Here is a 27,507-nt window from a genome sequence, read left to right as displayed (position 1 = left end):
GACCACTTTAAGCTGTACTCTCCACAGAGCTGGGCTTTATGGTAGAGTGGCCAGAAAAAAATAAGCAAACATGTTTGGTGTTCGCCAAAAGGCATGTGGGAGACTCCCCAAACATATGGAAGAAGGTACTCTGGTCAGATGAAACAAAAATTGAGCTTTTTGGCCATCAAGGAAAACACTATGTCTGGCGCAAACCCAACACCTCTCATCATCATGGTGGTGGCAGCATCATACTGTGGGGATGTTTTTCATCGGCAGGGACTGGGAAACTGGTCAGATTTGATGGAATGATGGATGGCGCTAAATACAGGGAAATTCTTGAAGGAAACCTGCTTCAGTCTTACAGAGATTTGAGACTGGGACGGAGGTTCACCTTCCAGCGGGACAATGACCCTAAGCATACTGCTAAAGCAACACTCGACTGGTTTAAGGGGAAACATTTAAATGTCTTGGAATGGCCTAGTCAAATCCCAGACCTCAATACAATTGGGAATCTGTGGTATGTCTTAATGATTGCTGTACATCAGCGGAACCCATCCAACTTGAAGGAGCTGCAGCAGTTTTGCCTTGAAGAATGGCAAAAATCCCCGTGGCTAGATGTGCCAAGCTCATAGAGACATACCCCAAGAGACTTGCAGCTGTAATTGCTGCAAAAGGTGTCTCTACAAAGTATTGACTTTGGGGGGGGGGGTAAATAGATATGCACACTCAAGTTTTTTGTTTTTTTGTCTTATTGCTTGTTTGTTTCACAATAGAAAATATTTTGGCATGTTGTGTTGTGTAAATCAAATGATACAAACCCCCCAAAATTCCATTTTAATTCCAGGTTGTAAGGCAACAAAATAGGAAAAATGCCAAGGGGGTGAATACTTTTGCAAGCCACTGTATATATACAAAAGTTTGTTAGTGGATTTGGCTATTTCAGCCACACCTGCTGCTGACAGGTGTCCACATACAGTGGGGAGAACAAGTATTTGATACACTGCCGATTTTGCAGGTTTTCCTACTTACAAAGCATGTAGAGGCCTGTATTTTTCTATCATAGGTACACTTCAACTGTGAGAGATGGAATCTAAAACAAAAATCCAGAAAATCACATTGTATGATTTTTAAGTAATTCATTTGCATTTATTTGCATGACAGAAGTATTTGATACATCAGAAAAGCAGAACTTAATATTTGGTACCGAAACCTTTGTTTGCAATTACAGAGATCATACGTTTCCTGTAATTCTTGACCAGGTTTGCACACACTGCAGCAGGGATTTTGGCCCACTTCTCCATACAGACCTTCGCCAGATCCTTCAGGTTTCGGGGCTGTCGCTGGGCATTACAGACTTTCAGCTCCCTCCAAAGATTTTCTATTGGGTTCAGGTCTGGATACTGGCTAGGCCACTCCAGGACCTTGAGATGCTTCTTACGGTGCCACTCCTTATAGTTGCCTTGGCTGTGTGTTTCGGGTCGTTGTTATGCTGGAAGACCCAGCCACGACTCGTCTTCAATGCTCTTACTGAGGGAAGGAGGTTGTTGGCCAAGATCTCGCAATACATGGCCCCATCCATCCTCCCCTCAATACGGTGCAGTCGTACTGTCCCCTTTGCAGAAAAGCATCCCCAAATAATGATGTTTCCACCTCCATGCTTCACAGTTGGGATGGTGTTCTTGGGGTTGTACTCATCCTTCTTCTTCCTCCAAACACGGCGAGTGGAGTTTAGACCAAAATGCTCTATTTTTGTCTCATCAGACCACATGACCTTCTCCCATTCCTCCGCTGGATCATCCAGATGGTCATTGGCAAACTTCAGACGGGCCTGGACATGTGTTGGCTTGAGCAGGGGGACCTTGCGTGCGCTGCAGGATTTTAATCCATGACGGCGTAGTGTGTTACTAATGGTTTTCTTTGAGACTGTGGTCCCAGCTTTCTTCAGGTCATTGACCAGGTCCTGCCGTGTAGTTCTGGGCTGATCCCTCACCTTCCTCATGATCATTGATGCCCCACGAGATGAGATCTTGCATGGAGCCCCAGACCGAGGGTGATTGACCGTCATCTTGAACTTCTTCCATTTTCTAATAATTGCGCCAACAGTTGTTGCCTTCTCACCAAGCTGCTTGCCTATTGTCCTGTAGCCCATCCCAGCCTTGTACAGGTCTACAATTTTATCCCTGATGTCCTTACACAGCTCGCTGGTCTTGGCCATTGTGGAGTCTGTTTGATTGAGTGTGTGGACAGGTGTATTTTATACAGGTAACGAGTTCAAACAGGTGCAGTTAATACAGGTAATGAGTGGAGAACAAGAGGGCTTCTTAAAGAAAAACTAACAGGTCTGTGAGAGCCGGAATTCTTACTGGTTGGTAAATACTTATGTCAAGCACTAAAATGCAAGTTAATTACTTAAAAATCATACAATGTGATTTTCTGGATTTTTGTTTTAGATTCCGTCTCTCACAGTTGAAGTGATAAATGCTGGAAGCATGATAAAAATTACAGACCTCTACATGCTTTGTAAGTAGGAAAACCTGCAAAATCGGCAGTGTATCAAATACTTGTTCTCCCCACTGTACATCCATGCAATCTTCATAGACAATCATTGGCAGTATAATGTCCTTACTGAAGAGCTCAGTGACTTTCAACATGGCACCGTCATTGGATGCCACCTTTCCAACAAGTCAGTTTGTCAAATTTCAGCCCTGCTAGAGCTGCCCCCGGCCCACTGTATGTGATGTTAATGTGAAGTGGAAACGTCTAGGCGCAGCAACAGCTCAGCCGTGAAGAGGTAGGTCACACAAGCTCACCAAACGGGACCGCTGAGTGCTGAAGTGCTTTGCGCATACAAATCACCTGTTTCGGTTGCAACACTCACTACCGAGTTCCAAACTACCTCTGGAAGCAACGTCAGCACAATAACTGTTTGTCTACAGCTTCATGAAATTGATTTCAATGGACAAGCGTCCACACACAACCATGTGATCACAATGCGCAATGCGAAGCATTGGCTGGAGTAGTGTAAAGCTCACTGCTATTGGACTCTGGAGCAGTGGAAACATTCTCTGGAGTGATGAATCATGCTTCACCATCTGGCAGTCCAACAGACAAATCTGGGTTTGGTGGATGCCAGGAGAACGCTAACTACCCAAACGTATAGTGCCAACTGTAAAGGTGGAGGATGAAATATGGTGTGGGGCTGTTTTTCGTAGTTCGGGCTAGGCCCCTTAGTTCCAGGGAAATCTTAACGCTACAGCATACAATTACATTTTAGAAGATTCTGTGCTTCCAACTTTGTGGCAACAGTTTGGGGAAGGCCTTTTCCTGTTTCAGCATGACAATGCCGCCGTGCACAACCAAGGTCCATACAGAAATGGTTTGTCAAGATTGGTGTGGAAGAACTTGACTGTCCTGCACAGAGCCCTGACTTCAACCACATCGAACACCTTTAAATTAATTGGAACGTTGACTGCAATCCAGTGGAAAGATTTCCCAGAAGTGTGGAGGCTGTTATAGAAGCAAAGGGTGGGGACCAATTCCATATTATGCCCATGATTATGGAATGAGATGTTCGACGAGTAGGTGTCCACATACTTTTTATCAGGTAGTGTATTTTAATACCATGGATGAGAATGGGAACATGATAGCGAGGAGGACTATCTTTATCCAGTGCACTCAGTGGTATTGCACTGCAGGTTTGCAGAGCAGAGGCTCAGGCATGACAAAGTGGTAATCTCAGATTGGTTCGATCGATTTCGCCATGGTGTGGGATTCTGTGTGTGTGTGTTTGTGTGTGCATGTATGTTTGTCGATGGCATAGTGTTCTGGAATTCAGAGGGGAAATTGTTTGTGGAAATATCCCATCCTTCTCCTCCACCTCCAACCATTAGTGTGTGTGTGTCATCACACAGACTCAAACTAAGAAATGGACAGAGGTTGAGATCTCTTAAAGAGGGACGGAGCAAAACAAACAAGCAGTGAGTCTTCTTTTCCAGCCTCCTCACATCAATACGACAGTCGGTACTCAACTCTGTAGGTTGAAAACGTGGTTTGTCTCCCAAATGGCACCCTATTCCTTTTTGACAATGAAGTAGTGCACTACATAGGGAATAGGGAACCATTGACTGTGTCCAGATTTGGAATGTGTTCATGTGTTTAAAAATACTCAGACAATCAACAAATATCTCTTTGAAATCTGTTGGATGATATACATTGCTGCTAATGTGATTTCTGTTAATTTTTCAAAATGAATCAATTATTTAGTTGATAAATCAGTGAAATCTATACTGACTGGCTGAATTGTATCAGTAAAACAAAGGAATGCAAATATACATCATTGTGATGATTACCATATCAGAGACTCTAACAGCTAAATGAGTTCAGGATGTGTTGAGAACAACTTATGAGGAAAAACAACATTGACAAAATGTGATGTTGTCAAGCTTCCTCTTACTGTCTGTTGCACAAAGCCAGCCTAAGATATTACCCTTAGACTCTTCTGAGGGAAGAAGAAACCTCCTATCCTCAACATACATGTTACTTTATGTTATGGTACTCCATCATATCTGATGAGGACTTTTACTTCTGAGTTAACCGGAATTCTTTGGTGACTGTTGAGTCCAAACCGAGATCCACAAACTTTATTGCAGGTGGGGCATGTGCAGTTGGTGTGCAGTTGGTGTTGGCAGGAGCAGGCATGGTTGTATGTCTCCTGAGCTGTTTGTTTATGCTCCTCTCCTCTTCTGACCTCTGTACACCACTCTGGCAGAGCTGCCGCCAGATGGAACGGTCGGCTGCAGTGTCCTCCAGGTCTGTGGGTTTAATGTTGCACTAATTCAGCAACGTTTTCAGCTGGTCCTTGTAGCGTTTTCATCTGCCCCTCTGTAGACCGCCGGCCAACGTGTAGCTGGCCATACAGGATCTTCCGTGCTCCTGGGACATTCTAATGACATGCCCAAGCCAGCGCAGTTGGTGTTGGATGACCATGGCCTCCATGCTGAAGAGATTCCATACACAAATACACGGTATGTATTTGAAACAGCTTGCAGTGGCTCTGAATGTCTACAGGCCTGTCTGACGCCATTTCCGGTCACCATTTGCAGACTTGTTTACGTGTTGCTGTGCGTTTTGTTGCCAACCTTACTTTGCTACCTGACAACTTTGCGGTTTTTACTTTTTAATTACCGTTTATATTTTTGGTTTTTCCCTCAACTTTTTTTTCATTCAACTTTTTCACTCCGGACGCTTTATCTGGACATGGTTTGTCAGGACCTCCAACTGCCGAAGCTAAGTAGTAACAGTAACATGATGCCTTCTAATTGCAGTCGCTGTACTCATAATATACAGAAGAACGATCACCTTACGGCGAGGATAGCTGTGCTACAAGCCCAACTTCAGACGCAATCGTTAGGCAAGTGTAATTTCAGTGTAGGAAAGGATGAAACAGCGGAGGAGTGACGGACTCCATCCTAGCTGGAGGGGTGCTCTCATCTTATCTACCAACATAGACAGGGCTCTAACTCCTCTAGCTCCACAATGAAATAGGGTGTAGGCCAGGCAGCAGGCTGTTAGCCAGCCTGCCAGCATAGTGGAGTCTGCCACTAGCACAGTCAGTGTAGTCAGCTCAGCTATCTCCATTGAGACCGTGTCTATGCCTCGACCTAGGTTGGGCAAAACTAAACATGGCGGTGTTCGCCTTAGCAATCACTAGGATAAAGACCTACTTCATTCCTGTCATTATTGAAAGAGATCATGATACCTCACATCTCAAAATAGGGCTACTTAATATTAGATCCCTTACTTCAAAGGCAATTATAGTCAATGAACTAATCACTGATCGTAATCTTGATGTGATTGGCCTGACTGAAAGATGGCTTAAGCCTGATGAATTTACTGTGTTAAATGAGGCCTCAACTCCTGGCTACACTAGTGACCATATCCCCCGTGCATCCCGCAAAGGCGGAGGTGTTGCTAACATTTACGATAGCACATTTCAATTTACAAAAAAGAAAATGACGTTTTTGTCTTTTGAGCTTCTAGTCATGAAATCTATGCAGCCTACTCAATCACTTTTTATAGCTACTGTTTACAGGCCTCCTGGGCCATATACAGCGTTCCTCATTGAGTTCCCTGAATTCCTATCGGACCTTGTAGTCATAGCAGATAATATTCTAATCTTTGGTGACTTTAATATTCACATGGAAAACTCCACAGACCCACTCCAAAGGGCTTTCGGAGCCATCATTGATTCAGTGGGTTTTGTCCAACATGTCTCTGGACCTACTCACTGTCATAGTCATACTCTGGACCTAGTTTTGTCCCATGGAATAAATGGATCTTTTGGATCTTAATGTTTTTCCTCATAATCCTGGACTATCGGACCACCATTTTATTATGTTTGCAATTGCAACAAATAATCTGCTAAGATCCCAACCAAGGAACATCAAAAGTCGTGCTATAAATTCACAGACAACACAAAGATTCCTTGATGTCCTTCCAGACTCACTCTGCCTACCCAAGGACGTCAGAGGACAAAAATCAGTTAACCACCTAACTGAGGAACTCAATTTAACCTTGAGCAATACTCTAGATGCAGTTGCACCCCTAAAAACTAAAAACATTACTCATAAGAAACTAGCTCCCTGGTATATAGAAAATACCCGAGCTCTGAAGCAAGCTTCCAGAAAATTGGAACTGAAATGGCGCCACACCAAACTGGAAGTCTTCCGACTAGCTTGGAAAGACAGTACCGTGCAGTATCGAAGAGCCCTTACTGTTGCTCGATCATCCTATTTTTCCAACTTAATTGAGGAAAATAAGAACAATCCGAAATTCCTTTTTGATACCGTCGCAAAGCTAACTAAAAAGCAGCATTCCCCAAGAGAGGATGGCTTTCACTTCAGCAGTAATAAATTCATGAACTTATTTGAGGAAAAGATCATGATTATTAGAAAGCAAATTACAGACTCCTCTTTAAATCTGTGTATTCCTTCAAAGCTCAGTTGTCCTGAGTCTGCACAACTCTGCCAGGACCTAGGATCAAGAGAGACACTCGTGTTTTAGTACTATATCTCTTGACACAATGATGAAAATAATCATGGCCTCTAAACCTTCAAGCTGCATACTAGACCCTATTCCAACTAAACTACTGAAAGAGCTGCTTCCTGTGCTTGGCCCTCCTATGTTGAACATAATAAACGACTCTCTATCCCCCGGATGTATACCAAACTCACTAAAAGTGGCAGTAATAAAAGCCTCTCTTGCAAAAGCCAAACCTTGACCCAGAAAATATAAAAAACTATCGGCCTATATCGACTCTTCCATTCCTCCCAAAGATTTTAGAAAAGGCTGTTGCTCAGCAACTCACTGCCTTCCTGAAGACAAACAATGTATACGAAATGGTTGGTTTGGTTTTAGACCCCATCATAGCACTGAGACTGCACTTGTGAAGGTGGTAAATGACCCTTTAATGGCATCAGACCGAGGCTCTGCATCTGTCCTTGTGCTCCTAGACCTTAGTGCTGCTTTTGATACCATCGATCACCACATTCTTTTGGAGAAATTGGAAACCCAAATTGGTCTACAATTTCTGGCCTGGTTTAGATCTTATCTGTCGGAAAGATATCAGTTTGTCTCTGTGAATGGTTTGTCCTCTAACAAATCAACCGTAAATGTCGGTGTTCCTCAAGGTTCCGTTTTAGGACCACCATTGTTTTCACTATATACTTTACCTATATACTATATATATATATACTATATATAGTATACACTATATACTTTATATACTTTACCTCTTGGGGATGTCATTCGAAAACACAATGTTAACTTTCACTGCTATGTGGATGACACACAGCTGTACATTTCAATGAAACATGGTGAAGCCCCAAAATTGCCCTCGCTAGAAGCCTGTGTTTCAGACATAAGGAAGTGGATGGCTGCAAACGTTCTACTTTTGGACAAAACAGAGATGCTTGTTCTAGGTCCCAAGAAACAAAGAGATCTTCTGTTGAAACTGACAATTAATGGTTGTACAGTCGTCTCAAATAAAACTGTGAAGGACCTCGGCGTTACTCTGGACCCTGATCTCTCTTTTGAAGAACATATCAAGACTGTTTCAAGGACAGCTTTTTTCCATCTACGTAACATTGCAAAAATCAGAAACTTTCTGTCCAAAAATGATGCAGAAAAATTAATCCATGCTTGTGTTACTTCTAGGTTAGACTACTGCAATGCTCTACTTTCCGGCTACCCGGATAAAGCACTAAATAAACTTCAGTTAGTGCTAAATACGGCTGCTAGAATCCTGACTAGAACCCCAAAATTTGATCATATTACTCCAGTGCTAGCCTCCCTACACTGGCTTCCTGTCAAGGCAAGGGCTGATTTCAAGGTTTTACTGCTAACCTACAAAGCATTACATGGGCTTGCTCCTACCTATCTCTCTGATTTGGTCCTGCCGTAAATACCTACACGTACGCTACGGCCACAAGATGCAGGCCTCCTAATTGTCCATGGAATTTATAAGCAAACAGCTGGAGACAGGGCTTTCTCCTATAGAGCTCCATTTTTATGGAATGGTCTGCCTACCCATGTGAGAGATGCAAACTCGGTCTCAACCTTTAAGTCTTTACTGAAGACTCATCTCTTCAGTGGGTCATATGATTGAGTGTAGTCTGGCCCAGGAGTGTGAAGGTGAACGGAAAGGTTCTGGAGCAACGAACCGGCCGGTTCCCCTCTTTCCACTGGGATTCTCTGCCTCTAACCCTATTTCAGGGGCTGAGTCACTGGCTTACTGGTGCTCTTTCATGCCGTCCCTAGGAGGGGTGCATTACTTGAGTGGGTTGAGTCACTGATGTGATCTTCCTGTCTGGGTTGGCGCCCCCCTTTGGGTTGTGCAGTGGCGGAGATCTTTGTGGGCTATACTCGCCCTTGTCTCAGGATGGTAAGTTGGTGGTGGAAGATATCCCTCTATTGTGGTGTGGGGGCTGTGCTTTGGCAAAGTGGGTGGGGTTATATCCTTCCTGTTTGGCCCTGTCCGGGGGTGTCCTCGGATGGGGCCACAGTGTCTCCTGACCCCTCCTGTCTCAGCCTCTAGTATTTATGCTGCAGTAGTTTATGTGTCGGGGGGCTAGGGTCAGTTTGTTATATCTGGAGTACTTCTCCTGTCCTATTCGGTGTCCTGTGTGAATTTAAGTGTGCTCTCTCTAATTCTCTCTTTCTCTCTTTCTTTCTCTCTCTCGGAGGACCTGAGCCCTAGGACCATGCCTCAGGACTACCTGGCATGATGACTCCTTGCTGTCCCCTGTCCACCTGGCTGTGCTGCTGCTCCAGTTTCAACTGTTCTGCCTGTGATTATTATTATTTTACCATGCTGGTCATTTATGAACATTTGAACATCTTGGCCATGTTCTGTTATAATCTCCACCCGGCACAGCCAGAAGAGGACTGATTTGATTTGATACTCTTGCAGTTGGTCTAAGGAAGTATTTCTTTAAGAGGCACATGGTCGCACCAAGTGATTCCCAGGATGCGCAGTAGGCATGTCATGTGGAATCGCTCGAGCTGCTTGTTGTGGTGACCGTAGGTGACCCAGGTGTCACAGTTGTAAAGAAGTGTGGTGATGCAGACGCCTTGATAGACAGTGACTTTGGTGTGGAGGTGGAGATCCCTGTCAAATCAAATAACAGGGGTCTAATATTTTTGCAGGAATCTCCTTGCAAATGATTTTGCCGAAGATTGTATCTCCGCCGGGCTGGGCAACCTGAGCTTTTGCTATCTCATGGGAAGACCCTGTGTCTGAGTTTTCAGAAGGCAGCTGATGCTTTTTGGATCCTGTTTTAAGAGGTTGCTGCCCATGTATTTGAATGATGGAACTATTGCCAGTGATTTGTGTTCAATAGTGAAGACAGGCATGGTGGGTGGAGGGCTGGATCTCCATTGGCAGACCACCTCTGTCTTGGTGGTGTTGATAGACAGTCCCATCCTGCTATAGACCCTCACAGCCATTAGGGTGGGCCATGAGAGCACAGTCATCAGCATACGGCACCTAAAGAGCACGCTCTGTCAAAACCTTGGTGGTTGCTTTGAGCCTTCTGATGTTGAATAGGTTTCCATCCAGTCAACCGCAAACCCGCTGCTGTCATCAAGCTCCTTGTGGAGAAGCTGGGTGACATATAGGAGGAAGATGTGCGACCGGGATAAACTTTATTTCTTTAGCATTTTTTGACTGCTGAGTGAAACTACCGATAGGCGCGGTAGCCTATCCATGAAGGAGTGAGTCATGAAGGGGTGACTTTAGTCTGGTTTCCGGTTGATGGCTTCACCGAGGTAAGAAGTGGATACCTGTGCAAAGAAAGTTATTTAAAGTGCCACTGAGGGTGCCTGTCTTGGGCACACTGATGCTCCGAGATCCCCTGCCAGTTAACCAGGAGTTTGGCAGGAGTCTTAGTCATGGAGAGGCTTTGTACCGGCAAGAGGAGACTTGTGCATGAAGCTGCTCCCCAATTCACCACAAGGGCTAGCCGGCGGCAGCGTGGCACGTCTACCTAGGCACTACTTAGGCACTACTGCACTAGACGCGTCACATGCACCCTGTGGTTGCCCACCGCCACATCTTCCTCAACACACACACACACACACACACACACACACACACACACACACACACACACACACACACACACACACACACACACACACACACACACACACACACACACACACACACACACACACACACACACACAGCAAACATCTAATTCATATGGACCAGGAAAACAAAGGAGAGAACGAAAGAATGAGAGAAAATAGATTTGCTTTGGATGAGTGAGGCTTGGTTGATCTATTCCTATTCTTATTCCATTTATGAAAGATGAATAACATACTAACACACCATGTCCATGTCAATATGCCATCATTCAATCCAGCATCTCCCATAGAAATAGAATGACATAGTATGGTATCTCCATGAAGCTGGGGTCTTCTCTGGAGTGATGGATGCGTTCTATGTGTTATAATGACATACAGCAGATAAAGACATAAGCACATGTTCTCTATGGGCTGAGTATTGGTCCTTTCACAATGACCTGGGGCTGCGTCCTACATAGGGCATAGGGTGCAATTTGGGACACATACAAAATGAATGGAGATGAGAGATCTTAATATATGCTAATTCACACTCCACTCACATGTGATTAACTAGGTCGTTATAAAAGGTTTAGCGGAACATTTTAATGTAACATTTTACATGTTATTCATTATCTTGTTTATTTGTCTGTCTGTTCTGTCAGTAAGAAGAATACTGATAATAGTTCACACATTCATTACACATCATCACATTACTACACTAACTTCTATGTACATTAGTTGATTCTGAGTCTGTGTCGTCCCAAATGGCAATATTCTCTATATCAGGCCTGGACAAAGGCCGACCCACTTGTGGGACATGTATTTTGAAGGCAAGTATAAATAACAACTGCACGAGGACAGACAGTGACTGACAGGCTGACACGCACTTCACAGTTACAAATAGTAGCTAGCTAGAAATTGCGCAAAAAATGTTTTTTCAAAGATTTCAAAGAAAAGGAAAGTAGACAATGAATGTTCCAGCAAGAGTGGACATCGAAATATTTATTTATTGAGGTATCAGGGAAGCTGTGTGTTTAGTGTGCAAAGAGAGCATGGCTGTCTTGAAAGACTACAACTTGTCTCGACACCTCCAGATGAAGCATGCAGAAAAATATAGGAATATGTCTTCTGAGCAGAGGGAAAGTGCATCGAAATAGTTGCTTTCTCAGTTGCAAAAGCAGCAAGGACTTTCACAAAACTGCATTCAGCAAACGACAGAATTACGAGAGCTAGCTATGTACTGTCCCACAATATTGCTAAACATAGCAAGCCATTCTCTAAGGGAGAATTCATATAAAAAAATGTTTAATTGACTCTGTAGCAATACTTTGCCCCGACAAGAAAGAGCTGTTTGAAAATGTTTCCCTGACAAGATGAACAGTGACACGTCGTATTCACAGAGAATATGGCACAACAGTTGAAAGACAAGGTAAAGGATTTCACCTATTTCTCCTTGGCCCTGGATGTGAGCAGTGATGCACGTGACACGGCACAGTTGTTAAAATTCTTACGAGCCATAACCTCAGAGCTTTCTTCAGTGCAGTCAAGGAAGAGCACAACCACAGTGAAAGACTTATAGGAGGAGGTTAATAAGTGTGAGGCAAAGCTGTGACTGAGTTTTGAAAAGTTATCCAGTGTGACCACTGATGGGTGCCCAAACTTAACAGGAAAAACGTTGGCCTTTTGAAAAGGATACATGATCAAGTAGCTGAGCTGAACCCAGATCAGAAATTGTGTTTCCTGCATTGCATTATTCATCAGGGGGGGCTCTGTAAATGTGTTCTGAAAATGAGCCATGTTGTGGATACAGTCACTAAAGTGGTAAACTTCATAAGAGCAAAATCTTCAAACCACAGGCAGTTTGTCTCACTGTTGGAAGAGACAGAGTCGGGTCATGCAGATCTCCCCTACCACACAAACGTGAGATGGCTGAGTTTGGGGAAAGTGCTTAAAAGGGTGTGGGACCTAAAGTCAGAGGTTGCTGTGTTTTTGCAAATGAAAGGCAAATATGTGGATTTTCCCCAACTGCAAGATAAAGAATGTTTAGCTGATTTTGCGTTCATAGTGGACATTATGGCCCTCATGAATTAACTGAATTCATAACTACAAGGGAAGGGCCTTTTTGCACATCATATGTACAGCCTTGTCAAAGCCGTCGAGGGAGAATGACTCCTGACCCATCAAGTAGAAGCCAACAATCTCACCCACCTTCCGTACTATTCGTCTGTTCACTATCAGCTGACAAGCGGGAAGAAGTATACATCGCTGCCACTTGCTTTGAACAGTGAGTTTTCTCGTCGTTTTGAGCATTTCAAAGTGCTGGACATGCTGTTGGTTTCCTCTCCTTTCACTTTCAATGTGGGTAACCCTCCCACTGACCTGAAACTTGAGCTTATCGATCTTCAGTCTGATGCAATGATTGGAGAACTATTCAAAACACTGTCACTGACGAGGTTCTATGCATCTCTCGATGAACAAAACTTTACAAAGATTAGGAGTCATGCTCAGAAGATGTTTGTACTGTTTTGGTCAACATATGTATGTGAACAGACATTTTCAGTGAGGAAATATAACAAGTCAAGGCACAGATCATCTCTTACTGGGGGAAATGGGGATAACTAGTCAGTTGTCCTTCTGAATGTATTAAACTGAAATGTGTCATCCGCATTTAACCCAACTTCTGATCAGAGGGGTGCGGGGGGCTGCCTTAATCAACATCCACATCTTCGGAACCCGAAGAACAGTGGGTTAATTGCCTTGCTCAGGGGCAGAGCGACAGATTTGTACCTTGTCAGCTCGGAGATTCGATCCGAGCAACCTTCCAGTTACATAGTGACATCAGAAACTATACCTGACTAGTCAATACCCATCAGAGACTTCACTCCTCACACTGATTGAGTAGTTTAAATGTAAGGTTGAGCACTGTCTCCTTCTTATGTTTTTGTGCATACCCATTAACCAGAGTTCTGTCCGTGGTGCTGAAAGCACAGTGTACTTTTCCCTCCATGTAGTTCATTGCATGTTAAATAATGAAAATACCTACCAAAAGAACATGGATGTAGTACATTTCTGTGCATGTTAAAAAAGTAAAATAAGTAGCATATCTGGACGTGATTTACAGTAGAAATATCTGTCAACACAGTCATACACATGATGTATAATCCTATTCAGGCCTGTGATGGCAATACTATATTATAATGTGGCCCTCCATGGAAAATAATTGCCCAGGCCTGCTCTATACCTCTTTTGACGAGGGCCCATAGTAGTGCACTATATAGCAAGTAGGGTGCCATTGCAAACACAGACTTAGTCTGTCCTTTCTCCCTGAAGCAATAGACTTGGGCTCAGCATTAGCCAGGCAAGGACAGAACAGCCATCTCACAGCACAGATCCATTACAACATAACCTTCAAGGGACAACGATTCCTTCAGCAGTTCCACTAACTGCTGCTAGCCAGACACTGTCACTCAATATCTATTCATTATTAACCTTTTACTGCAGCAGGCTAAATCAGGGTCACACAGAGTGTTTCTTGGTAGTCTTAAACAAATCTACGTTAAAATAAAAAGTACACACCTCACACACAAAAAGAAGACACTCGTACAATGTCAAAAATAGAGTTGAAATGTATTCAATTTTGAGTTAGCATTTCAATATTACACTTTATATACATCACAGAAGATTGAAATATAAAAAACTGTTTAAACATAGAAACACCGGATTTTCTGTGTTTAAAAATACAGGATTTCTGAAATTATGAAAAATATCAATGACATTCCACCCATGAGGCCACTAGGTTAGTTGACGGAAAGAGCTACACCCCACCAGGAGAGAGGGATGGAGGGAGACAGAGAGAGAGAGAGAGAGAGAGAGAGAGAGAGAGAGGGGGAGGGTAAGTCTCTCATAGTGCAGCATACAGTATAATGAGGACCTCATACTGTATTTGTAATGTCACAGATCAGACATGAATCACACTGACTTGTAATGTGAACATGCTCAGGTCAACTAGCCTTGCAAGGAATAGTCCAAATGTGGCTGTGATGAAGCACAGCTATTTATTGCTTATCACGACCACGGTACCCTATGATAGAGGCAGTGGAGATAGGTGGATGGGAGGAAGAGGGAGGAGGGAGTTATTGGAACAGAATAAGGAGTTGAGAAAGAGAAGAGATGAGGAGAGGAGAGGAGAGGAGATGGTACAGAATGAAAGTGATAATACATATCATTAGTGCAACTATTACAGAAGGATGAAATATAATCTCCTTATCTCTCTACATCTCATTGGCTAATCAGGAGGGGGGAGGGATGGGATCACATTCACACAGGAAGCGAGAGAGTAGCAAAGAAAGGGATGGAGGGGAGAGATGTGGTTTGGGATAGGGGAGATGGGGAGATTGGCAGAGAAAGGCATGGCAGAGATAGATGTGGTTTGGGATAGGGGAGATGGGGAGATTGGCAGAGAAAGGTATGGCAGAGAGAGATGTGGTTTGGGATAGGGGAGATGGAGAGATTGGCAGAGAAAGAGCGTGTCTGTGTGCAATTAGGCGTACTCACCCTCACCATGGGCCCTTATCCTGTCTCCCCCCTGATCCCCCACAGTCTCCCCCATCTCCCTCCTCATCCCACTACAGGAGAGAGGCTGGGATCAATCCAATCAGTACCTCTGTTCAACCATGTACACACACACAAACACATACACACAATCATGTGCACACACAAGTACAATAACGTACACAAACACACACACCATCCCAAGCTCATCAAAGACTGCGTGTCAATATCACTGAGTGTTAACCCACAACATGATTCTCTCTAGGAGCTCTCCAATACTCAACTGCTACTGAGATTTGGTGTGTGTTCTCTCTTAAGCCTGTTTCTCTTCTGAGGTGTGTGTTTCTCTTCACCCTGTTTCTCTTCTGAGGTGTGTATTTCTCTTCACCCTGTTTCTCTACTGAGGTGTGTATTTCTCTTCACCCTGTTTCTCTACTGAGGTGTGTATTTCTCTTAACCCTGTTTCTCTACTGAGGTGTGTGTTTCTCTTCACCCTGTTTCTCTACTGAGGTGTGTGTTTCTCTTCACCCTGTTTCTCTACTGAGGTGTACAGTGGGGCAAATAAGTTTTTAGTCAGCCACCATTTGTACAAGTTCTCCCACTTAAAAAGATGAGAGATGCCTGTAATTTTCATCATAGGTACACTTCAACTATGACAGACAAAATGAGAAAAAAAATCCAGAAAATCACATTGTAGGATTTTTTATGAATTTATTTGCAAATTATGGTGGAAAATAAGTATTTGGTCAATGACAAACGTTTATCTCAATACTTTGTTATATACCCTTTGTTGGCAATGACAGAGGTCAAACGTTTTCTGTAAGTCTTCACAAGGTTTTCACACACTGTTGCTGGTATTTTGGCCCATTCCTCCATACAGATCTCCTCTAGAGCAGTGATGTTTTGGGGCTGTTGCTGGGCAACACAGACTTTCAACTCCCTCCAAAGATGTTCTATAGGGTTGAGATCTAGAGACTGGCTAGGCCACTCCAGGACCTTGAAATGCTTCTTACAAAGCCACTCCTTCGTTGCCCGGGCGGTGTGTTTGGGATCATTGTCATGCTGAAAGACCCAGCCACGTTTCATCTTCAATGCCCTTGCTGATGGAAGGTTTTCACTCAAAATCTCACGATACATGGCCCCATTCATTCTTTCCTTTACACGGATCAGTCGTCCTGGTCCCTTTGCAGAAAAACAGCCCCAAAGCATGATGTTTCCACCCCCATGCTTCACAGTAGGTATGGTGTTCTTTGAATGCCACTCAGCATTCTTTGTCCTCCAAACACGACGAGTTGAGTTTTTACCAAAAAGTTTTATTTTGGTTTCATCTGACCATATGACATTCTCCCAATTTTCTTCTGGATCATCTAAATGCTCTCTAGCAAACTTCAGACGGGCCTGGACATGTACTGGCTTAAGCAGGGGGACACGTCTGGCACTGCAGGATTTGAGTCCCTGGCAGCGTAGTGTGTTACTGATGGTAGGCTTTGTTACTTTGGTCCCAGCTCTCTGCAGGTCACTCACTAGGTCCCTCTGTGTGGTTCTGGGATTTTTGCTCACCGTTCTTGTGATCATTTTGACCCCACGGGTGAGATCTTGCGTGGAGCCCCAGATCGAGGGAGATTATCAGTGGTCTTGTATGTCTTCCATTTCCTAATAATTGCTCCCACAGTTGATTTCTTCAAACCAAGCTGCTTACCTATTGCAGATTCAGTTTTCCCAGGCTGGTGCAGGTCTACAATTTTGTTTCTGGTGTCCTTTGACAGCTCTTTGGTCTTGGCCATGGTGGAGTTTGGAGTGTGACTGTTTGAGGTTGTGGACAGGTGTCTTTTATACTGATAAAAAGTTCAAGCAGGTGCCATTAATACAGGTAACGAGTGGAGGACAGAGGAGCCTCTTAAAGAAGAAGTTACAGGTCTGTGAGAGCCAGAAATCTTGCTTGTTTGCAGGTGACAAAATACTTATTTTCCACCATAATTTGCAAATAAATTCATAAATAATCCTACAATGTGATTTTCTGGATTTTTTCCCCTAATTTTGTCTGTCATAGTTGAAGTGTACCTATGATGAAAATTACAGGCCTCTCACCTTTTTAAGTGGGAGAACTTGCACAATTGGTGACTGACTAAATACTTTTTTGCCCCACTGTATATTTCTCTTAACCCTGTTTCTCTACTGAGGTGTGTATTTCTCTTCACCCTGTTTCTCTACTGAGGTGTGTATTTCTCTTAACCCTGTTTCTCTACTGAGGTGTATATTTCTCTTAACCCTGTTTCTCTACTGAGGTGTATATTTCTCTTAACCCTGTTTCTCTACTGAGGTGTATATTTCTCTTAACCCTGTTTCTCTACTGAGGTGTATATTTCTCTTAACCCTGTTTCTCTACTGAGGTGTGTATTTCTCTTCACCCTGTTTCTCTACTGAGGTGTGTATTTCTCTTAACCCTGTTTCTCTACTGAGGTGTATATTTCTCTTAACCCTGTTTCTCTACTGAGGTGTGTATTTCTCTTCACCCTGTTTCTCTACTGAGGTGTATATTTCTCTTAACCCTGTTTCTCTACTGAGGTGTGTATTTCTCTTAACCCTGTTTCTCTACTGAGGTGTATATTTCTCTTAACCCTGTTTCTCTACTGAGGTGTATATTTCTCTTAACCCTGTTTCTCTACTGAGGTGTATATTTCTCTTAACCCTGTTTCTCTACTGAGGTGTATATTTCTCTTAACCCTGTTTCTCTACTGAGGTGTGTATTTCTCTTAACCCTGTTTCTCTACTGAGGTGTGTATTTCTCTTCACCCTGTTTCTCTACTGAGGTGTGTATTTCTCTTCACCCTGTTTCTCTACTGAGGTGTGTATTTCTCTTCACCCTGTTTCTCTACTGAGGTGTGTATTTCTCTTAACCCTGTTTCTCTACTGAGGTGTATATTTCTCTTAACCCTGTTTCTCTACTGAGGTGTGTATTTCTCTTAACCCTGTTTCTCTACTGAGGTGTGTATTTCTCTTCACCCTGTTTCTCTACTGAGGTGTGTATTTCTCTTCACCCTGTTTCTCTACTGAGGTGTGTATTTCTCTTAACCCTGTTTCTCTACTGAGGTGTGTATTTCTCTTAACCCTGTTTCTCTACTGAGGTGTGTATTTCTCTTCACCCTGTTTCTCTACTGAGGTGTGTATTTCTCTTAACCCTGTTTCTCTACTGAGGTGTGTATTTCTCTTCACCCTGTTTCTCTACTGAGGTGTGTATTTCTCTTAACCCTGTTTCTCTACTGAGGTGTGTATTTCTCTTCACCCTGTTTCTCTACTGAGGTGTGTATTTCTCTTCACCCTGTTTCTCTACTGAGGTGTGTATTTCTCTTCACCCTGTTTCTCTACTGAGGTGTGTATTTCTCTTCACCCTGTTTCTCTGTGAATATGTTAAGAGCATAACAACAGAACACTGTTTGACACATGTAATTGACTGTTAGTTCTTTGTGGACACTAAAGTGTTTGAACTGTGTGTTTGTCTGTCTGTGTGTATGTGCATACGTGTGTGTGTGTGTTTCACATATTTTGTCTGTCTGTGTGTATGTGCATACGTGTGTGTGTGTTTCACATATTTTGTCTGTCTGTGTGTATGTGCATACGTGTGTGTGTGTGTTTCACATATTTTGTCTGTCTGTGTGTATGTGCATACGTGTGTGTGTGTTTCACATATTTTGTCTGTCTGTGTGTATGTGCATACGTGTGTGTGTGTTTCACATATTTTGTCTGTCTGTGTGTATGTGCATACGTGTGTGTGTGTTTCACATATTTTGTCTGTCTGTGTGTATGTGCATACGTGTGTGTGTGTTTCACATATTTTGTCTGTCTGTGTGTATGTGCATACGTGTGTGTGTGTTTCACATATTTCCATTTGTAAATATTTCCATGGTGCTTTTAATTACAGTGAGTTATGACAATGGCTTAGACCCTGTGGATATGTATTGTAGAAATGCAAAACCATTTCCTGAGGGCTGTGCATGGTACACAGCATGCTGTAAATCCTGTGTGCTGTGGTCCCACAAGGTGTGTGTGTGTGTGTGTGTGTGTGTGTGTGTGTGTGTGTGTGTGTGTGTGTTGTGGTCCTGCCAGGTCTTCCCATAGTGTCACAAACAAACCCAGCACTCCATTTCAATAAGTAATTAAAGCAGATCCATTCACCATAAGAACCACTGTCTTCTGACATCAGGGAGATTTATCATGATTATAGGAAACCAATGGTTCTCAGCCCCCAGCTAACTACCTTAGCCAGCTAGCTACTGCAGGCACATTTACCTCCTTACTCTCTACTACACTGCACGGTCCATGCATCTCCTCAGTACTGAACTCAGTGATTATTTTTCATTATACTGATTTAATGATGGTTTATGGTGGTCTAATAGTTCTATTTTGACTTCAAGCCAATAGATTTAGATGACCTCATTAACCTCTTGATGCCTCCAGTCTTCCAGTATCCCAGAATACCACAGTGAGCAGAGCAAGGATGAGGAGGATAGAGGAGGATCGAGGAGTGGCTGGGGACAGAGGGAGGAGGAGGAAGAGAAGGGAGGAGAAAGAGGCTGGGGGTGGAGGAGGGAGGAGGAGGAGGAGAGAGGAGAAAAGGGGAGGACATGGAGAGGAGGAGGGAGAGGATGGGGCAAATGAGGGAGGAGGAGCAGGAGAGAGGAGGAGAAGGGAGGAGGAAGAGAGAAGATGCTCAGGTCAAACCTGGGATGGGTTCTACATCGATCAGAGAGCAAATATAATAACCCTTCTAAAGGACGCATGCAGCACCTAGGGATGGAGAATAAACACACCTGGCAGTCTGTCAATACCGCGCTAAATTGTAACGTAGTGACTATGAATAAACAGGACTGTTGATTTATTAGTGCATTATGAAAGGACATGTTTCCAATTCATCTTTGTTTGTTATGGTGTGTTTCATGGTGTGATGTGGAGACTATGCGAATGCTGCATCAGGTTTTTAGGGGTGTTAATGGTGGTGGTTTGGGGTTGAGCTGTAGCCGGTTGACTGGCCTGTATAGGTGATGTATTGACTTGTTCCAGAGTCTCATAGAATATTCTACACTATATCCTGTCTTAATATTTATCATAACATACTCTACTCCGTCCTGTGGAATCTTGTAGTGCCAGAGAGCTCTTATAGCTCATAGTATGGTCTACACTTCCTTAAAGAGTGCATGACGATAATACTGTCGTGACGTTGTATTAGTTAATGTGACGACTGTTGCTCATCGAATGATTAAAGTTTCTGATTGCGTGATTAACTGAATCAAGCAATTATTAACTCATTAACCTGGGGCACCATGGGAAAACTTGTTTTTATTGAGTTTCTATTTCCCAAATTAACTCAAAGAATATCAGAACATCGATTTTACAACAGCCGCTAATTAACCAGTTACCTCTACCATCTCGTTCTGAACGTCGTATAGTCCGTGAATCTGCACGGACCCGGGTCTCACCAATGAGTTCGTACCACACCAATCTTAGTTGAATATTTATTTGCTAAAAAGCTAAAATTATGATAGAAGATACACATAGACAAAACACATTGTAGGCTATTGATTAGAACTTACTATAACGGGCCAACACACTATGGCGCGTGTTACCCACAATGGGGATTTCAAAGAGAGAGAGGAAAAAGAAAGTACACGAGAGAAATATACATTTGGGTGAATTTGTTAGCTATGCTATTCTAACCCTAGCCTTGCCCCAAACTGCCGCTCTTATGGGTCAGAATATAATGATGTAATTACGTGGGGAGGACCTCCGAGGATTCTCTGCGTAGACCTTTCAGGGGACCGTTCAGGCCTCTCGATGACGCACTTCTCCAGCGCACCTCTCTGATCGTTCTCCCGATGTCAGTGTCCTTTTGGCTTAGGAGTCTGTTCCCTCACCCTTTCTCTGGAAGGGGTCTTCTGAGGACAGACAGCTCTGTAGCTCAGAGCTCACAGCGTTGGAATGAAACTGTGTAGGTACCACGATTTTGATGGGAGATGGAGGCTAGGTGGTTAGACTTGAATTCACCCGCTTAGACACAGCTACTCATCCGTAGCTTGGGTAGAAAAAGATTTCTTTGTCTTCAAACTTGCGTTGCGTTTTGGGTTCGTTGACTTTTTAGACCTTGGCTGCAGCTTGGGTCACGTAGTCTTCTCTGGAAATTCTTTACTCACAGGTTTTATACACATGGGTCAGAAGTTGGCGTAACCGCCTTTATGGCAATTCTCTGGGCGTACCAAGTTAAGAGGGCAAGGTCTAGATTTTACTCAAATCCAATTTTAGACAACTAACTTCACATATCATCTTTCCCAAAACATTCTCTTTGATTTGGATATTTTCCATACAATGTACAACGTATAAACATCAAACATATACTAGGAAAACTTCACGTTACAATGTTTTCGTGATAACGTCATCTATTAACCTTTAATAACAAAACAAAAATGACATACATTTTCATATTCCATCTATCGTCATGACCACCATTGTGGCTGACAGAAACCGTTGTTCCAAAGTCCCTTTATTTCATGTTTAATGTTCTGAGGCTGGTTCTCCATAGTAAGAGGACAAAGGAATTTATCTGTGGCCTGAGATTTACCAGGGGAGTGAGGGGTCATAAAACCCCCACATCTTCAGACCCCTAGATCTCTCCTTCTCTCTTGGGGTTGAGAGATAATCTGTAGGGTTGTGGTCTCCTGTAACCTGACCTGATCAGGACAGTCATGACAATACCCTGTGCTGAATTCCTCTGATAGACAGGAATGTCTATGTCACAGTGCAGACGTGAATCCCACTGACTTGCAGGTATCAAACGGGTATCGAACAAGGTATTCCACAGGCCTGTCGAAAGAAAGAGAGAGGGGGGAGAGAGAGAAAAATACAAAAAGAGAAAAGAAGCAGAAAGGCTGAGGAGAGAGAAAGAGGAGTATGTGTTGCTCCGCTGCAGTGGCGTTAGATAAAACCACCTCAGAAGAGCAGAGCAGGAAGAGCTGAGCAAGACAGAGGCTTTGAAGTGTTGTGTTTACCACAGGAATTGGACCATCTAAGATGCATAGTCCTCATTTAGTCTACTTCTCTAATTGTGCTGCTGTGCTGTGTTCAAGGGAGGAAATAAAGTAATGTGTGAAATATAAATACATAGAAGAAGGGGAATGTAATTGGCTGTAGTGGGGAGGATTCCAACAGGAAGCATTAGTTTCCATTTAGCAACACTAATGGCCCTCCCACACGCACGCATATACGCACACAAAATTAGATCAGAGATCCTCTGTGCTGCAGGGTTTGTGTTAGGCATAGACGGCATGTGAGTTTAAAGTTAGGGGAAGATAAAAAATATATATTATGTAAAAAATCACCTTAATGATAAAGTCCATCAAATCAAATGTTATTTGTTACATGCGCCGAATACAACAGGTATAGATAGACATTAACATCTGCTAACCATGTGTATGTGACAAATAAATTTGATTTGACCTTACAGTGAAATGCTTACTTACAAGCCCTTAACCAACAATTCAGTTTTAAGAAAAAATAAGTGTTAAGAAAGTATTTACTAAAATAAACTAAAGTTTAAAAAAATAAAGAAGAAAATAGAAAAATAACAAATAATAAAATATCAGTAAGGAGGCTATATACAGGGGGCACCGGTACAGAGTCAATGTGTGGGGGCACAGGTTAGTCGAGGTAATTGAGGCAATATGTACATGTAGGTAGAGGTAAATTGACTATGTATAGATAATAAACAGAGAGCAGCAGCTGCGCAAATAGTCCGGTTAGCCATTTGATTAGCTGTTCAGGAGTCTTATGGCTAGGGGGTAGAAGTTGTTAAGAAGCCTTTCGGACCTAGACTTGACGCTCCGGTACCGCTTGCCGTGTGGTAGCAGAGAGAACAGTCTATCACTAGGGTGGCTGAAGTCTTTGGAAATTTGTAGGGCCTTCCTCTGACACCGCCTGGTATAGAGGTCCTGGATGGTCCTGGATGGTGATGCAACCAGTCAGGATGCTCTCGTGTCGTACTTCCGGCGCCGACAGAGATGGCCGCCTCGCTTCGCGTTCCTAGGAAACTATGCAGTTTTTTGTTTTTTTACGTGTTATTTCTTACACTAGTACCCCAGGTCATCTTAGGTTTCTTTACATACAGCCGAGAAGAACTACTGAATATAAGATCAGCGTCAACTCACCATCAGTACGACCAAGAATATGTTTTTCGCGACGCGGATCCTGTGTTCTGCCTTACAACCAGTGTAATGGAGTGGATCACATGCAGCGACCAAAAAAAAAAACGACTCAGAAAAAGAGGGAAACGAAGCGGTCTTCTGGTCAGACTCCGGAGACGGGCACATCGTGCACCACTCCCTAGCATTCTTCTCGCCAATGTCCAGTCTCTTGACAACAAGGTTGATGAAATCCGAGCAAGGGTAGCATTCCAGAGGGACATCAGAGACTGTAACGTTCTTTGCTTCACGGAAACATGGCTAACTGGAGAGACGCAATCCGAGCGGTGCAGCCAGCGGGTTTCTCCACGCATCGCGCAGACAGAAACAAACATCTTTCTGGTAAGAAGACGGGCGGGGGCGTATGCCTTATGGCCAACGTGACATGGTGTGATGAAAGAAACATACAGGAACTCAAATCCTTCTGTTCACCTGATTTAGAATTCCTCACAATCAAATGTAGACCGCATTATCTACCAAGAGAATTCTCTTCGATTATAATCACAGCCGTATATATCCCCCCAAGCAGACACATCGATGGCTCTGAACGAACTTTATTTAACTCTCTGCAAACTGGAAACGATTTATCCGGAGGCTGCATTCATTGTAGCTGGGGATTTTAACAAGGCTAATCTGAAAACAAGACTCCCTAAATTTTATCAGCATATCGATTGCGCAACCAGGGGTGGAAAGACCCTGGATCATTGTTACTCTAACTTCCGCGACGCATATAAGGCCCTGCCTCGCCCCCCTTTCGGAAAAGCTGACCACGACTCCATTTTGTTGATCCCTGCCTACAGACAGAAACTAAAACAAGAAGCTCCCACGCTGAGGTCTGTCCAACGCTGGTCCGACCAAGCTGACTCCACACTCCAAGACTGCTTCCATCACGTGGACTGGGAGATGTTTCGTATTGCGTCAGACAACAACATTGACGAATATGCTGATACGGTGTGCGAGTTCATTAGAACGTGCGTTGAAGATGTCGTTCCCATAGCAACGATTAAAACATTCCCTAACCAGAAACCGTGGATTGATGGCAGCATTCGTGTGAAACTGAAGGCACGAACCACTGCTTTTAATCAGGGCAAGGTGTCTGGTAACATGACTGAATACAAACAGTGCAGCTATTCCCTCCGCAAGGCTATCAAACAAGCTAAGCGCCAGTACAGAGACAAAGTAGAATCTCAATTCAACGGCTCAGACACAAGAGGTATGTGGCAGGGTCTACAGTCAATCACGGACTACAGGAAGAAACCCAGCCCAGTCACGGACCAGGATGTCTTGCTCCCAGGCAGACTAAATAACTTTTTTGCCCGCTTTGAGGACAATACAGTGCCACTGACACGGCCTGCAACGGAAACATGCGGTCTCTCCTTCACTGCAGCCGAAGTGAGTAAGACATTTAAACGTGTTAACCCTCGCAAGGCTGCAGGCCCAGACGGCATCCCCAGCCGCGCCCAGACCAGCTGGCCGGTGTGTTTACAGACATATTCAATCAATCCCTATACCAGTCTGCTGTTCCCACATGCTTCAAGAGGGCCACCATTGTTCCTGTTCCCAAGAAAGCTAAGGTAACTGAGCTAAACGACTACCGCCCCGTAGCACTCACATCCGTCATCATGAAGTGCTTTGAGAGACTAGTCAAGGACCATATCACCTCCACCCTACCTGACACCCTTGACCCACTCCAATTTGCTTACCGCCCAAATAGGTCCACAGACGATGCAATCTCAACCACACTGCACACTGCCCTAACCCATCTGGACAAGAGGAATACCTATGTGAGAATGCTGTTCATCGACTACAGCTCGGCATTCAACACCATAGTACCCTCCAAGCTCGTCATCAAGCTCGAGACCCTGGGTCTCGACCCCGCCCTGTGCAACTGGGTACTGGACTTCCTGACGGGCCGCCCCAGGTGGTGAGGGTAGGCAACAACATCTCCTCCCCGCTGATCCTCAACACTGGGGCCCCACAAGGGTGCGTTCTGAGCCCTCTCCTGTACTCCCTGTTCACCCATGACTGCGTGGCCATGCACGCCTCCAACTCAATCATCAAGTTTGCGGACGACACAACAGTGGTAGGCTTGATCACCAACAACGACGAGACGGCCTACAGGGAGGAGGTGAGGGCCCTCGGAGTGTGGTGTCAGGAAAATAACCTCACACTCAACGTCAACAAAACTAAGGAGATGATTGTGGACTTCAGGAAACAGCAGAGGGAACACCCCCCCATCCACATCGATGGAACAGTAGTGGAGAGGGTAGCAAGTTTTAAGTTCCTCTGCATACACATCACAGACAAACTGAATTGGTCCACTCACACAGACAGCATCGTGAGGAAGGCGCAGCAGCGCCTCTTCAACCTCAGGAGGCTGAAGAAATTCGGCTTGTCACCAAAAGCACTCACAAACTTCTACAGATGCACAATCGAGAGCATCCTGGCGGGCTGTATCACCGCCTGGTATGGCAACTGCACCGCCCTCAACCGTAAGGCTCTCCAGAGGGTAGTGAGGTCTGCACAACGCATCACCGGGGGCAAACTACCTGCCCTCCAGGATACCTACACCACCCGATGCTACAGGAAGGCCATAAAGATCATCAAGGACATCAACCACCCGAGCCACTGCCTGTTCACCCCGCTGCCATCCAGAAGGTGAGGTCAGTACAGGTGCATCAAAGCTGGGACCGAGAGACTGAAAAACAGCTTCTATCTCAAGGCCATCAGACTGTTAAACAGCCACCACTAACATTGAGTGGCTACTGCCAACACACTGTCAATGACACTGACTCTACTCCAGCCACTTTAATCATGGGAATTGATGGGAAATGATGTAAATATATCACTAGCCACTTTAAACAATGCTACCTTATATAATGTTACTTACCCTACATTGTTCATCTCATATGCATACGTTGATACTGTACTCTATATCATCGACTGCATCCTTATGTAATACATGTATCACTTGCCACTTTAACTATGCCACTTGGTTTACATACTTATCTCATATGTATATACTGTACTCGATATCATCTACTGTATCTTGCCTATGCTGCTCTGTACCATCACTCATTCATATATCCTTATGTACATATTCTTTATCCCCTTACACTGTGTATGACAGTAGTTTTTTTTGGAATTGTTAGTTAGATTACTTGCTCGTTATTACTGCATTGTCGGAACTAGAAGCACAAGCATTTCGCTACACTCGCATTAACATCTGCTAACCATGTGTATGTGACAAATAAAATTTGATTTGATTTGATTTGATTTGATTTCGATGGTGCAGCTGTATAACGTTTTAGGATCTGAGGACCCATGGCAAATCTTTTCAGTCTCCTGAGGGGGAATAGGTGTTGTTGTGCCCTCTTCACGGCTGTCTTGGTGTGTTTGGACCATGAGAGTTTGTTGATTATGTAAACACCAAGGAACGAAGCTCTCAACCTGCTCCACTACAGTCCCGTCGATGAGTATGGGGGCTTGGCATTCCTTTTCCTGTAATCCACAATCATCTCCTTTGTCTTGATCACGTTGAGGGAGAGGTTGTTATCCTGGCACCACACTGCCAGTTCTCTGACCTCCCTATAGACTGTCTAATCATTGTCGGTGATCAGGCCTATCACTGTTGTGTAGTCGGCAAACTTAATGATGGTGATGGAGTCGTGCTTGGCCATGCAGTCATGGATGAACAGGGAGTACAGGAGGGGAATGAGCACGCTCCCCTGAAGGGCCCTCATGTTGAGGATAAGTGCTGCAGATGTGTTGTTACCTACCCTTACCAGCTGGAGGTGGCTTGTCAGGAAGTCCAGGATCCAGTTGCAGAGGGAGGTGTTTAGTACCAGGGTCCTTAGCTTAGTAATGAGTTTGAGGGCACTATGGTGTTGAACGGTGAGCTGTAGTCAATGAACAGCATTCTCACATAGGCGTTACTTTTGTCCATGTGGGACAGTGTGGAGAGCGATAAAGATTGCGTCATCTGTGGATCTGTTGGGGCGGTATGCAAATTGGAGTGGGTCTAGGGTTTCTGGGATAATGGTGTAGATGTGAGCCATGACTAGCCTTTCAGAGCACTTCATGGCTACAGACGTGAGTGCAACGGGTCGGTAGTCATTTAGGC

Source organism: Oncorhynchus tshawytscha, linkage group LG20, assembly GCF_018296145.1.
Source record: "Oncorhynchus tshawytscha isolate Ot180627B linkage group LG20, Otsh_v2.0, whole genome shotgun sequence".
NCBI classification, from domain to species: Eukaryota; Metazoa; Chordata; class Actinopteri; order Salmoniformes; family Salmonidae; genus Oncorhynchus; species Oncorhynchus tshawytscha.
Note: the sequence above shows the minus strand (reverse complement) of the source record.